The sequence below is a fragment of the Triturus cristatus genome, chromosome 9 (assembly GCF_964204655.1).
Source record: "Triturus cristatus chromosome 9, aTriCri1.1, whole genome shotgun sequence".
In the NCBI taxonomy this organism is placed as follows: Eukaryota; Metazoa; Chordata; class Amphibia; order Caudata; family Salamandridae; genus Triturus; species Triturus cristatus.
In genome coordinates, this window is record NC_140592.1 from 1196686545 (window position 1) to 1196701505 (window position 14961).

Here is a 14961-nt window from a genome sequence, read left to right on the forward strand (position 1 = left end):
TGATCACAATACATTTCTTTATAACTCAGTGCATTCAATAAGGATCTTCATTTTTCAAAGTGATGTATGCCTGTAAATCAGACATCATTTGTTTTACAGTCTGCATCTCAGTCATCTGAAATAGAGCCAGGAATAACAACATTATTCATCAAAACATTCAATACACATGGTAATTGTATTGTCTCAGTCGGTCCCATGATTTTCTAAGGAACCCTATCCCAGGCTATGACCTCAAGCACAAAGTAAGCTATGCCATCTGCAGTGAAGAGATCTCTTCACACTCTATGGGATGTAAGATGAGGTTGTGCAATCGTTCTTTCAGGGAGGAAATGCCCATTCAGTAGCAGGAGAATCACAGTCATCATTGTTAACCACATAATAAAAAGGAACACTTAAATAATGATCCAAACATAGTACAAAGGTGGTATCAAATACCTGTCACACAACTAATGATAAGCAAAAAGAAAGGTGTGGTGAAAAGTTACCATTGAGCATGGTGAAAGGTCCTCTCTGCAGAACTCTGATTTGTTTTCATATGTTGTTGTTCCTCGAAAAGGCATCATGTCGATTCATGTTGACTTTTGTGGTGGTTCATAGTAGGCCTGGGTGGTGAACTCCCCTGCGTTCGTGGAGTTTGCGGAGCTTTCTGCACTTCACGCTCTGCGGAGCTCACAGAGTGCAGAAAACTCCGCTCCACGTAGTGCAGCAGAGTTTTTCCCCCGCTCATGAATGGTAAGTTGGCCAGCACGAGCTGCCGCTTGGGTGGAATTTCAACTGGAAGATTAGCGCGAATGGCAGTTCGCACTGCACTCCCCCACTTGCGGAACACCACAGAATATTTTGGTCACTTTGCTGAGTTCTGCCTAGCGAAACTCCGCAAACTACGCCCAGGCCTGGTTCATAGTAAACTATGGCATTGCATTGAACATTAGCAACTGTAGTGATGACAGCATTAGATTCATCCGTGCAACACATTGCTCTGTATAAAGTTGGAGATGCAGTATGGTTAAATATCCCTGGCTGGGAACTCATGCTAGTGATGTTACTGCCCTCTTCTAGGGGTGGTTCATTAAGAGTTTGAAGAGGGTGGGAAAATCTACTAAAAATTCTTCTTGGCATCAATAATGGTCAGCTGTACAGAATCAGCCACATAGTGCTTCTTCAAGTGGTTATTATACCCTTGTCTATTTCTCTTTGAACCAGACAAAGCAGGTAGGATGATAGTTCCTTACCTTTACCCCAAGTACTGTAACCAGTGGTTTAAGATTGTTCCCTACCTCTAGACATAGGTTAGGGGCAGCGTGTTACAGACTTTGCACAATTCTCCTTCACCTATCTTCTCTGTCTGGCTACTCTCATGAGTAATAAAGTCAGACAGGAAGTAGCATCACAGAGTCACTGAAGAATCTGGGCTTTGTGTCTATCCTGGAAGGGAAGTTTTATGTCTGCAAGCCCACCCCTTCCTGATATGACTCTCTAGTCTGATCCGAACTGAGACAAATTTACAAGCATTCAAATGTGGTTGGCTTTGTGAATACAAACTAAACTTTCCAGTCTTGCAAACTAGTACAAAGGATTAGCACATCAGGAAAAAGTATGGGCTGAAATGTTGAATGTGAAGGCAAGCATATATTTGAGGTTTGTGCCTTTGGTACTCATCAAACACGCACCATGGTACCTATAGGTGTCATGCAACTGACCAGACAGAGCTGTAAATCAAAGCTAAACTTCAAATAGATTGGAACACATCGGACCAGTAATATTGGAATAGTTCCTTCATTAATTATGTATACAATTCACAGTTCTTATACGTCCACTGTAAGTCACAATTTGGCAACTCAAATCACAACGCACTTGTTGAGAATCATTGTGACTACCAAGTGGAAGGGATGGAAAGAGAGATGTTTCTATTTCGTTACTGCTGAAAATGCAGGGTTTCAATGCTTTGTGGCCAATCATGTGGCTGCAAAGAACTAAAGAAGTAGGTGAACATCTACATAGTGGTGGTTGGATATGGTTGACAACTTTTAAGGTGCAAATAGATTTCAGCATTTGTTGAAGAAGATTGCTGCCTTTTGTAATGGGGCAATCTCCTATAAATGCTTCTTCAGCAGTCTGAGTAGCATAGCATCCCTTCTCCCTTGAAGAGATAAGACACAATGCTGATGTCTTGCCAAATGAGGGTGAAATGTGGTGGCCTAGTGGCTAACACTGCTGGCCTGGAAACATGAAAAGTTTGAATCCCAGACTTCTCTCAACATCCTGGGACGTTAGCAAATCATTTAATCTCTCGGTGCATAACATTTTTTAAGCATTGGCAAAGACAATAGGTCTCCCCTATGCAAGAGCCATTGAGAATGTGTTTTTACTATGTTGTAAACCAGTGTGGCTGCAGTTCAGCATGGCTTAAAGTTAGTGGTGTAGAGTGGGGAGGGGTGGTATAGATTGGAGTGGGGTCGATTGGGGTAGATTACAGTGGGGTAGATTGCAGTGGGCAAGATTAGGGTAGCGTGGAATGGGCTAGATTGGAGTAGAGTAGGGTAGATTGGGGTGGAGCGGACTGGGGTAGTCTAGTGTAGAATGGGGTAGATTGTAGTGGCTTAGATAGAGTTAAATTGAAGTAGACTGGAGCGGGGGATATTAGGGTATATTGTAGTGCAGTAAAGTGTGGTAGACTGGAGTGGTGTTGAGTGGGCTAGATTGGATTGGGGGGATTTGAATGGGGGAGTGTGGTAGATTGGGTTTGGGTAAATTGAATTGAGATAAATTGAAGTGTATTGGGATAAACTGGGGTGGAGTTGGGGAGATTGAAAGTGGAGTGGAGTGGGGTAGAATAGAATAGATTAAAGTGACGTAGATTGGAGTGGAGTGGGGTGGGGTAGACTGGAGTAGAGTGGGTGAATTGTGGTAGATTGGAGTAGGGTAGATAGGAGTAGTGTAGATCAGAGTAGATTGGGGAAGAGTGGAGTGGGGTATATTGGGGTAGGCAGAGTGGGGTGAGGTAGATTTGGGAAGAGTGGAGTGGGTTAAATTAGGGTAGATTTGAGTGGGGTGGGGTAGATTGGAGAGGAGTGGGGTAGACAGGAGTAGAGTGAATTAGATTAGGGCAGAGTCACGTGGGGTAGGGCGGATTAGAATAGAGTAGATTGGAATGGATTGGGGTAGATTGGGGAAGACTGGAGTGGAGTGGGGTAGAGTGGTGTAGAGTGGTGTAGAGGGGTAGATTGGAATGGAGTGAAGTAGATTGTGGTAGATTGGAGTTGGGTAGATTGGGTTAGAATGGAGTGGGGTGAAATGGGTTGATTGGAGTGAAGTGGGTAGATTAGAGAGGTATAGAGTGGGGTAGATTGCGGTAGATTGGAGTGGGGTACATTAGGGTAGAGTGCGATAGATTGGAGTGGGGTTGATGGGAGTGGAGGAGAGTAGGGTAGATTGGAGTGGAGTGGAGAGAGGGAGATTAAGGTGGAGTGGGGTTGATTGGAATGGAGTGGAGTGGGGTTGATTGGAATGGAGTGGAGTGGGGTAGATTGGGTGGATTAGTATAGACTAGATTGGAATGGAGAGGGGTAGATTTGAGTGAAGTAGGGTCGATTGTTGTGTGGGATTTTGGAGTAGTGTAGATAGGGTAGATTGGAGTAGAGTTGAGTGGGGTAGATTGGAGTAGAGTGGGGTAGATTGGGATCGTTTGGTGTAGATTGGAGTGGGTTGCAGTTCGGTAGTTTGGGGAAGATTGTGATAGAGTGGGTTAGATTGGAGTGGGATAGACTGGAGTAGGGTAGATTGGGATGGATTGGGGTGAGAGTGGGTTATCTTGGATTGGAATGGGGTAGATTTGCGTTGAGTATCATAGATTGGAGTGGAGCAGATTGGACTGAAGTGGAGTTGGGTAGAATGGAGTGGATTTTGGTAGAATGAGGTAGGGTGGATTGGGGTATATTGTAGTGGAGTGAGGTAGATTGAGCAGATTGGAGTGGGTAGATTGGAGAAGGGTAGGGTAGATTGTGGTATGTTGGAGTGGGGCAGATTGCAGTAGACTGGAGTGGAGTTGATTGTGGTAGATTGGAGTGGGGTAGATTGGGGTACAGTGAAATGGGCTAAATTGGAGTGGAGTGGAGTTGAATAGATAGTAGTGGAGTGGAGATTGAATTGGAGTGGGGTACAATGGCGTGAAACAGGGTGGATTGTCTTAGATTGGAGTGGGGTAAACTGAGGTAGATTGGAGTGGGGTAGAGTGGAGTAGGGTAGATTGGGTTGGAACAGTGTAGATTGGAGTGGAGTGAGATAGAGTGGAGTGAGCTAGATTGGTATGGAGTGGGTTGATTGAAGTAGATTGGAGGGGGTAGATTGGAGTGGAGTCTATTGGAGTGGGATTGAATGGAGTTTATTGTGGTGGAGTGGGGTAGATTGGAGCATAGTGGAATAAATCCGTCTGGATTGGGGTCAAATGGGGTAAAGTGAATTGGGATAGTTTGGAGTGGAGTGGGGTTGGGCTAATTGGGTTAGATTGAGCGGAATGGCATTGATAGAGAAGAGTTGATTGGTATGAATTGAAGTGTAATGGGGTAGATTGGGGCAGAAAGGAGTGGGGTGGATTGGGGTAAATTTTAATGGAGTGGAGTTGGATAAATGAGATTGTAGTGGAGTGGATTGTGTTAGATTGGAGTGGTGGTAGATTGGGATAGTGTGGAGTGGGGTAGATTGAGGTAGAGTGGAGTAAAATAGATTGAGGTGGAGCGGAGTGCTGTAGATTCAGGTAGATTGACGTGGAGTGGGGTAGATTGAGTGAGGTAGATTGGAGTGTGGTAGATTGGGGTGGGGTGGAGTGGGCTAGGGCAGATCAGAGAGGGGTAGATGAGAGTGTGGTGAAGTGGGGCAGATTGGTTTCGGGTTGATTAGTGTGGAGTGGGGTGAGGTAGATTGGAGTGGGGTGGATTGAGGTGGAGTGGATTAGATTGGAATGGAGCGGGCAGATTTGAGTTATGTATGGTAGATTGGAGTGCAGTCAATTGGAGTGAAATGGAGTGGGGTAGAGTAGAGTGGAGTGGGGAAGATTGTGTGGATTGGAGTGGGGTAGATTGGGGTTGGTTTGGAGTAGTGTGAATTGGGTTAGATTGGAATGTATTATTGTAGATTGGAGAGGGGTAGACTGAGGTAGACTGCAGTGGGGTAGAGTGTAGTGTGTAAATGATGGTAGATTGTGGTAGAGTGGAGTGGAGTGTGGTAGATTGGGGTAGATTGCAGTGAAGTGGTTAGATTGGAGTGGGATGGGGTAGATTGGAGTGGGTGGATGGTGGAGTGGGTTAGATTGGAGTGGAGTGGGGTAGATTTGAGTTACGAATGATAGATTGGAGTGCGGTTGATTGAAGTGAAATGGAGTGGAGTATGGAAGATTGGGTTGTTGGAGTGGGGTGGATTAGAGGAGATTGGGATTGGTTTGAAGTAGGGTAAATTGGGGGTTAGATTGGAATGTAACAGGGTGGATTATGGTGGATTGGACAGGGCTAGACTGAGGCAGATTGGAGTGGGGTAGAGTAGAGTGGAGTGTGTAGATTGGGGTAGAGTGGAGTGGGGTAGATTGCGGTAGAGTAGAGTGGATTGTGGTAGATTGGGGTAGGTTGAAGTGAAGTTGTTAGATTGGAGTGGGGTGAGGTAGATTGGAGTGGGGTCGATTGGGGTGGAGTGGGCTAAAGTAGATTAGAGAGGGGTAGATTAGGTTAGGGTGGAGTGGAGTAGATTGGAGTGGGGTATATTGGAGTAGATTGAGTGAAGTAGGGTAAATTGGAGTGGAGTGGGGTAGAGTGGAGTGGGATATATTTGAGTGGTTTAGATTGGGGTACATTGTAATGAAGTCGATGGGGTAGATTGAAGTGGAGCAAAGTGGACTGGGGTAGACTGGAGTAGAGTGGAATAGATTGGGTAGATTTGAGTGGAGTAGATTGTGGTAGATTGGAGTGGGATAGATTGTGGACAAGTGGAGTGGGCTAATTTGGAGTAGAGAGAGGTAGATTGGGGAAAGGGTGGAGTGGGGTGAATTGGAGTAGATTTGAGTTGAGTGGGGTAGATTGGAATGTGGTAGATTTCAGTGGAGTGGGGCAGATTAAGTTGGAGGGGGGTAGACTGGGGTAGGGGAGTAGATTGGGTGTATTAATGTAGAGTAGTTTGGAGTGGGGTAGATTGGAGTAGAGTGGTGTGGGAGTAGATTAAAGTAGAGTGGGGGTAGAGTGGGGTGGTGTAGATTGGAGTGCAGTGGAGTGGTGTAGACTTGGGCAGAGTGGGGTAGATTATGGTAGAGTGTGTTAGATTGGACTGGAGTAGTTGGGGTAGGGTAGATTGGAGTAGGTTGGATTGGGGTAGAGTGGAGTGGAGTGTGGTAGACTGAGATAGAGTGGAGTGGTGAGTTGTGTCGTTGAGTGGAGTGAGTGGCATAAAGTGGAGTTGTGCAGACATAAGTGGCGCGGCGTGTCATAGAGTAGCTTAGAGTGGAGGGGCATAGAGTGGAGTGGCATATTTTAGAGTGGAGTGGCCTAGAATGGAGTGGCGTGGTGTAGAATGGAAGGGCATAGAGTGAAATAGAGTGTTGTAGAGTGGAGTAGTGTAAAGTTGAGTGGTATAGTGTGGAGAATGAATGGTGTGGTAGCACACTGCCATTACAGGCAGCACATTTTAAATTGAAATGACCATTACATTTGCACAGGCATACAGTTTTACTGCTCACCAATGATAATGTGTGGAAATTTAATCACCTATTGAATTGAATTATTATGATCACATTCAAATCTTTGTTTCTGCTATACATCAGAATTACAAACAAAATGTGCTTCATTTGTACTTTCTTAATTATGATATATTCTGAAACATCAGCACAGTTCAGTTTTGTTGCGTTCTAGAAAAAATAACATCCTATACCCTCCTCTCTCAGATGGGTAGTCGGCAGGATTGTCACATAAATTCTCTGAATTTAAAGTCAGAGAATGAAAAGTAAACACCAAGCTCCCTTGGAAGACAGAGCCTGACATTTGACCTCTATCTCTGAATGCACAGAAAATGTGACAAGAAAAGAACAAGATTTAAAGACCTGTTTACTGAAAGCGAGTACTTGGAAGGCTATAGTAAACAAGAAATGCTCACGGGAGGGAGGAACTCAAGCTGGGCAGCCTAAAGCAAATGAAGCCAGCAAGTAGAAAGCAAACAACTGTGAGTTGCAAACCGCAAAGCCAATAGTAAGCAAAGGGGGAAATGCATTCCGAGGGAAGCTTTCAGAATGCCCACACAAAGTCGTAAGCAAACCAGACAGCACAGGTAGGCTTTGACCTAAAAATGTAGTGCAGTCTAGTCACGTTATAAAGCACTCTAACGTACTTGGGCCAGGTTTGCACTATCAGAAAGTGCATGGTATGCACTGTTTTTGTAAATTCCACTGGTAGATATTTTTTGCGCGTGGACCGGACTCGTTTTCGTGCTGGGACACGATTGCACGATTTGCACCAAGCTCTTTTGCCCTGTGAATGCTTAGTGCATTTGGTGCAGAGGGACAACTAGTCTATCAGTACCGTAAGATGCAAAATAGCCAAGTGCTGCAGGAATACCACTTTGTGCTTACATCCTGTTGTTTTGACCTCCTCTCCATCCTGATAACCATTTGATAGATATTGTAGTGATTTACGTCATGCGGGAATCCAGGAAACCGAGACAGGCTTAAAGTTTGAGGGGCATATTATCAAGACAGGCAATAAAATTATCGCCGCTTTAGTGGCAAAAAACTGCAGCTAAAACAGCGATAATGGGCTTGATAATATGCTCTATGGAATTCCAATTGAAGTCCATGTTAGATGTGGAGGACATCTAACCTGAGCTTCAATTGGAATTCCATAGAGCATATCATCAAGCCCATTATCGCCGTTTTAGCGGCAGTTTTCTGCTGCTAAAGCGGCGATAATTTTATCGCCTGTCTTGATAATATGCCCCTGAGCTCTTCTTGGGGTGAAGGGGAACCCATGGCATGAAGCTCTGGTTCAGCATTGACAAGCTCTACGTCACTTGTTCTACGGAGTCATATAAGGTCCTACGTTTCTGACCAGAACTTACTGCAAGCTACTATTTAAAAGATCCCTTCAAGGATCCACGGATAGATATATTCCTATAGCACGTCGTGGAAGATAAGATTGATGTTTTCAAATGGGGAGCTTGAATTTATCTCTGGAGACACACAACCGTCATTCCTGTCATTGATTTTTGGGATAAAATAGCTCTTCTGGGAAAAAGCTGAAATATGCTGCTGCAAATGCCAATACTTTTCCGCTGTGATGTTTCTAGCCCCTTTACTCTCATTTCAGCACATCCTGTCCTCTGACGCACTCTGGGCTTATTTATAAACCCCTGGTGCTGCGGATGGGTAATGTTTGCCCCTATTAAAAGTGACGCACTGGCAACGCAAGGGGCTTGTAAATAAGCCCCTCGGTCCCTTGTCAATGGTGTAATGCAGAATGTGATGAGGGGCCCCTGAGTCTTCCATATCTGGTATTGGGATGAATGAGGGCCCCCTGAAGGGTTAGGGAGCTCTTGCTCTGCAGGGGCCTACTTTACGCCCCCGTGCCTCGCGCGGGAACTGTACCTCGGGCAGATTTATGTTTCCTGGCGCATCCCTGCAAATCAGCAGGGATGCGCCAGGAAAGATGCGTCACAAAAGTTTACCCTTGCGCCACAATAGATGCGCCGCATTTACAATGCAGCGCATCGTGGCGCAAGGATAAACAGATGCGTGACGCATCTGATGGCGGAAGGTTGGCGCATTGCTAGAGTTGCGTCGCAAGCGCGACGCAGCTCCAGCAAGGCTCGGGGGTGCCCTATCGTTACAATGCTGTGTCAATCCTTACGTCTTCTTCAAGCAGGCGCAGGGTTTTGACGCAGCATGGCCGAAAAAGTGACTGAGTGAAATCTTGTAGATTTCACTCAGCCACTTTTCGGAGGCGTTCCTGCGCCGGAACGCCCTCCCCTGTGCAGGTACTCCCACATGTGGCGCAAGCTTTACGTGACGCATCTCCCTAGATGCGTCACGTTGTAAATGGGGCGCAACATGGCGCAGGGTTTACGCCGCCGCTGCGTCACAAAAGTGACGCAACGGCGGCGTACAATGGCGCAAGTCCGATATAAATCTGCCCCCTCGTGTCCAGGTTAATAGAAATTTCAGCAGAGTGCAGCACTATCGTTTACAATTCAGCCTTTTCTGCCTTTCAGCCACGTTTTCTGCTAGTTTTGTCTTTAGCAACCCTCCTTTTTCTCACAAAGTCACATTTTTCTCCTTCAAGCTGTTTCGAGAATAGCGCGAGAGACGTCGATGTGCGAATGTCAATACATTAATACACCTCAAGGCTGGAGTTTCACAGAATTACCCTCTGCGGGAAGATAAAAAAAGGTCGCACTAGAACGTGTCATTTTTTCCTCTGATGAGATTCCTTAAAATTGATCGGCGTCTCCTCGCGGAACGCCTTTGCGCGGATACCTGACCTTTCCTGCGTGACATTTACGTCCTCGCTGTCGGCCATGCGTGGGACCGCTAAATATACATTTGTGGCAGCGAATGCCGGGGCACCTTAATTGGATGTGAAAGCCGCATGTGATGTAGTCTTTGACTAACATTGTGGTTAGCAGAGAAATCTTGAAGGTTGTGGAACGCCAGAGGTCACGCCATAGGGGACCTCCGATCACGCTCTGCGGGCTCAGAAAAAGGCTTATGCAAACAATGAACTTCAGAACAGATCTTCATTTGTAATTCATCGACAGTAACGGTGTATGTGTATATTGAAATGTGTGCATAAAACGAACGTTGAACGAACAAATGATGCATCGCTCCAGAAGTACGATTGTGTCTCATATATATATATATATATATATATATATATATATATATATATATATATATATATATATATATATATATATATATGTATGTATGTATGTATGTATATATATATATATATATGTGTGTGAAATCGTAATGTGGCCGGAGAAGGTTTGAGAAGGCTGCAAAATTCACAAAATGTTAAAGTTCCGAATTTTTCAAACTTTGGGGCATATTATCAAGCCTGGCGATAAAATTATCGCCGCATTAGTGGCAGAAAACTGCCGCTAAAACGGCGATAATGGGCTTGATAATATGCTCTATGGAATTCCAATTGAAGGCCATGTTAGGCGTCCTTCACATCTAACATGGGCTCCAATTGGAAATCCATAGAGCATATTATCAAGCCCATTATCGCCGTTTTAGCGGCAGTTTTCTGCCATTAAAGCGGCGATAATTTTATCGCCTGGCTTGATAATATGCCACTAAGTCTCCTTGCGAGATATCTCCCCAAAAAGACTTTTCATTCATAGAGGTTTTTCCTACACAAACTGTTTTTCATGAAGAATTTGCCCCGAAGGAGGTAGATTTTCCTCCTGCTTTTAAAAAATATTTAGTCCAGATTAGAGAAGGTATCAGAATTTTACGAAAGCACTTGACTTAGCTGATAGAAGTCAAAGATACACATTTCACAGACCTTTAGCATGTTGCAGTAGAGCTGGCTGTTTCAGGTCATCAATGTGTGATGGCTGTGTTTGAGCAGCTTACTCTTGAATCGCCCTAGTGCAGAAGTCTTGCACTGGTGTGAAACACAGACCACACCCACACACATTTGCACCATTTTGCTTCTAGTTAAAGTGAATGGGGTAAACGGTATTTTAACCCAGCAGTGCAGAAAGAGTGCCATTGACTCTAATGTGATCATGGAGAACGGTCCCCTCTGCTTCCCTGTTGTACAAGACAACCATAATTAGGGCTCGGTGAATGCTTCACATTATCAGACCAGGGTGTGACTGCACCTGCTACACTAAGAACAGCGCATTTGCGCTATCATCAGCACCAGGAGGGAACAGGGAGCAAATTGTTTTCATCTTGTTTTTAGCGTGTGTACTTTTTGCACTATAGAAAACCTTAGCGCCATACTCACAAGGAGCTATCGCCGAATTAACGGCACTTTATCGCAGCCAAAGTCGTGATAAATTTACCTCCCCATTCACAAGCTGGTGCTAACAGCCCCCAGCACCAGTTTACCCGCGATAGCAGCCGCAAAAAACATCACCACAGAGGTGATGAGATGCAGAGTGGCCTTTCCCGTGCCAAAAGCCGCGACCACACCACTCCACAACATTCTCAACGACCAGACAGATAGGCGATAAAAACACAAAACAGGCGATAAGGTGCGTTAGCACCAGGAAATCTACACCTGCTCTGACCTGGTGTTAAGTCAGACGGCAGCCAGCACCACAAAAGGGAATCCAGCCCAGGGCCACATCGGAATGCAACAGATGTCAAGGAGCCACTCATAATGCGGCCCGGACACCCAAGAGGGCCACAACACCCACCAACACCACCCCAGGACCCCACCCCACACCCAGAATCCCCCCTCGGACAACCACAGAGGCAGCGCAGACAAAGACAGCGAACCTCCAGGAAACGCACCAACCTCACAGACCCAACATCTGATAATGTCACCGTCCACTACAGGCTGAAAGGAACAACCATCCTACGCATCCTGACCATCATCGCCTAACAGGCCTACGGCACCAACATAGCGGACAACCAACATCCCACCCCACACCAAGCTGCTGGATTGGCTGCACCTGTTGGCCCCTGGCACCCCCCAAACAACACCCGCCAGAGTCGGAGGAGTCCCACAGCCAGCCACATCCAAGTTCCCCACACCTGTCCTGGACATCACCATCACCCTGGTACCCCAGTCCCCATACGTCCAACACATTGCGCAGGATCCGCTGGAGACCAAGCAAGGACCATACGCCATAGCAGGATGCACGCACGTGTTGGGGGCAATCCACAGCACACATGTCCCACCTGTGCCCCCTGGTGACACAGCACACAATCACTGCAACAGGAAGCACACGTCTCACATCAATGTGCAGGCAACAACAGACCACCGTGGAACCTCCAACAATGTCGCCTGCAAATACGCACCAGTTTGCATGAGTCCTCCATCCTCCGACAGTCCATCAGCAACCAGCGTACCCAGGATGGAAACCAGGGAAATGCACAGCCCCATGGCAAGTTTCAAATAGACACCCTACTCACCTCATCTCCACAACCATGCAACTCACAACCCTGGCAATGCACATGTCACAAAATCGCTACCAACATGCACAACAACATGACCACCCACCAGACACGACAGAACAACTCACAATGGTTACCTAGCCAAGCCGTGAACATGAGCCATCAACGGCATGGCACCTCAGCCACACAACATCCGAATGTGGGCAACCAGGCATGTGTGAAGGATGCAGTAGAACCATGAATGGAAAAGTACACAATGCCAAGGGTGGCAGAGATGTGTTGGACAGACCGCAGTATGCAGAACACAACCATATACATGGCGGCACACACCTCTGGGGTATGGAGTCCAGTGGACGCAACCATTTCACCCCTGCCAGTGGGGGACCTTGCGGAAATGTTGCCTGTTACGCCCCCCCAAGCGTGACCATAGTGGCATGGCCCGGCATACGCCACGCCAGCGTAGGGGTGTGAATAAAAAGCACATAGCCCTGGGCGTGGTCCTCTTCCGGAAAGCACAAAGACTCTGCCAGGGTGGTGCCTCTCACCCCGCCACGAGGCCGACCTTGTGAGCGGAGTTGCCTGCGATGCCGTGTGCCTGCCGTACCCCAGCACGCAGGACCACAAACCCGTCAGGCCCACCCCTGCACAGCCAGGCCACACTGATCACCTGCTGACACCGGCGTGTGTCAAGGAGGGCCCACCACGTGCCGGGGCAAGCCCAAAGCCCGAGGGCCACCACCATGGCAGCCTCCTCAGTCCATCACAGCCTCCACGACACAGGCCCGTTTAACTCCTTTTTCGTTGATGTACTATACTGCCGCCTTCGGACTACTCTTCGGCCCAGTTGGTCACATGTGTGAAAATGTGTCCAGATTCATGAATGGCAGTGACCCCAATTCTGGGCCAGCTGCCACAGCACAGGACCCACCCCGATCAGTGAGGCACAGTTCCATATGGGCTATTTGCAACACATGGTGCCACTAACCCTGTTCAATGCCAGCCTGCTACACGTGGTGCCACTAACCCTGTTCAACGCCAGCGTGCTATACGTGGTGCCACTAACCCTGTCCAATGCCAGCCAATGACACGTGGATGAGGGACCAGTAGGTCCTACATTCAGCCTCTTGGCACAAATCACGAATGGCAGAGTCCACACCAGTGGTCGAACGGAGCGGTGTAAGAGGAAGATGCGGCTCAGTCCGGACGAAAGCCGGGTCACAGTTATGGAGGTTAGCGAACACGTGGTGCCACTGAACCTGAACTACGCAGGCCGGGGGGGCCACCAACCTATGCCAGCAACACTCGGTGAATGGCCTGTGCTGACCGCTGCCTCCAGCCTACACTGTGGTCCAGTAGGTCACAGACTCTTCATTTTGCGTTGGCTGAGTTCATATCAGTGTACCAATATCATCACAGACTGCATCACCTCTCACCCCCGGTGCCACTAAGTCTGTTCCCCGACAATCATGGACACTCTCTGGTCTAACTTTGGTGGCGTATGAGTCTCTGGACCAGGGGGCAGTTTTCATCCTCATGTAGCTGATACTGAATTGGTGGTGGCAACGAGGCTGTCGCATTCCATTTGCTGCTTCCGGATAAAATCTAACCATTTGGCATCATGTCCTGGAGGACACCTTCCACTGTCCCCCGAAACCCTCCACAACATACACCTCGGACATTGATGGTGACCCACTCAGGTACCATGGCCCTTCTGACTGCACCGCAAGTCACCGTCCCGTGGCTGGGTGCCCGTGCCAGCTGCTGTGCATCCGGGGCCACTAACTCTGTACTAGTCAGGTCTGGGACTGCTTCTTCTGAGAAATTGGATGGCCCCTGAAGCGTTGGCCTTGGGGTCATCAACGCCATTTCTCTGTGACCCTGCGCTGTATGCAGCCTCCGGGCCCAAGAGCGTCCCAGCAGGGCTCATACACCAAATCAAGTCCTGACCAGCCCGGACGTGGCATCACCGCAGGAGGCACACGCGACCACCGCAAGGACCACCTCCAACAGCCATCTGCCACAGTCGACACGGTGATCCTGACAGACTTACAAAGTTGCTCAGACCTGTCGTGAATGCCATCATCGGCCTGATGCCCTGCACAGCACTCCAGGTGCCAGTGACTCAGTGCACCACAAGCCATTGTCTGTTACTGATTGACATGTGTGCTGTGGAGATGTTGCGCAGCAATGTCACCTTATGCAGTGTGGAAGAGCTGGGACTTAGATGAGGAAGTTGTGTCAAGTGTGCAGACGGGAGATGGCACAGACAATGGGAGGGCAGGAGGCAACATCCCCAAGGCAGGAATGTAGACTGGAGGTGGTAATCGAGCCACACACCCGGAACCATTTTTTGGTAATGCGCTGTGGACTGCGCACGCAACTGTCACCTCAGACAGTGTGGGAGATCTGGGACATTGATGAGGAAGTTGTTGCAGGTCTAACACACCCCACTGCATCTGCATCAGGACTAACACGAAGGGACACAATCCTAGCATTTCCTTCACATGAGTGCGCTCATCTCTAGTGCCCCTATCTCAGTGAGTTTCGGGTGACCTCTGCCCTTACTCCGGCTACCTCCATGTTGCTGTGCAGTTGACTCTGTTATGCATGTGTTTGCTGTTTTTGTTGCACTGGTGTCCAATGTTCAAGCTGTTTCCAGCACCAGGCATCCCGTGCGGGCTGGCTTACACTCACCCCACACACATCCATCACAGGCGTCACTGTACATGTGGCCCTGCCAATAAAGGGGCCAGGCGCACGTGCCCGTAGCCAGTTCAACATAATATCTGCGTGTGTCCCTGTGGTCTTGTTGTATGCATGAGGGCCCTGGGCCCTACGACATTACATTGTGCTGTGTA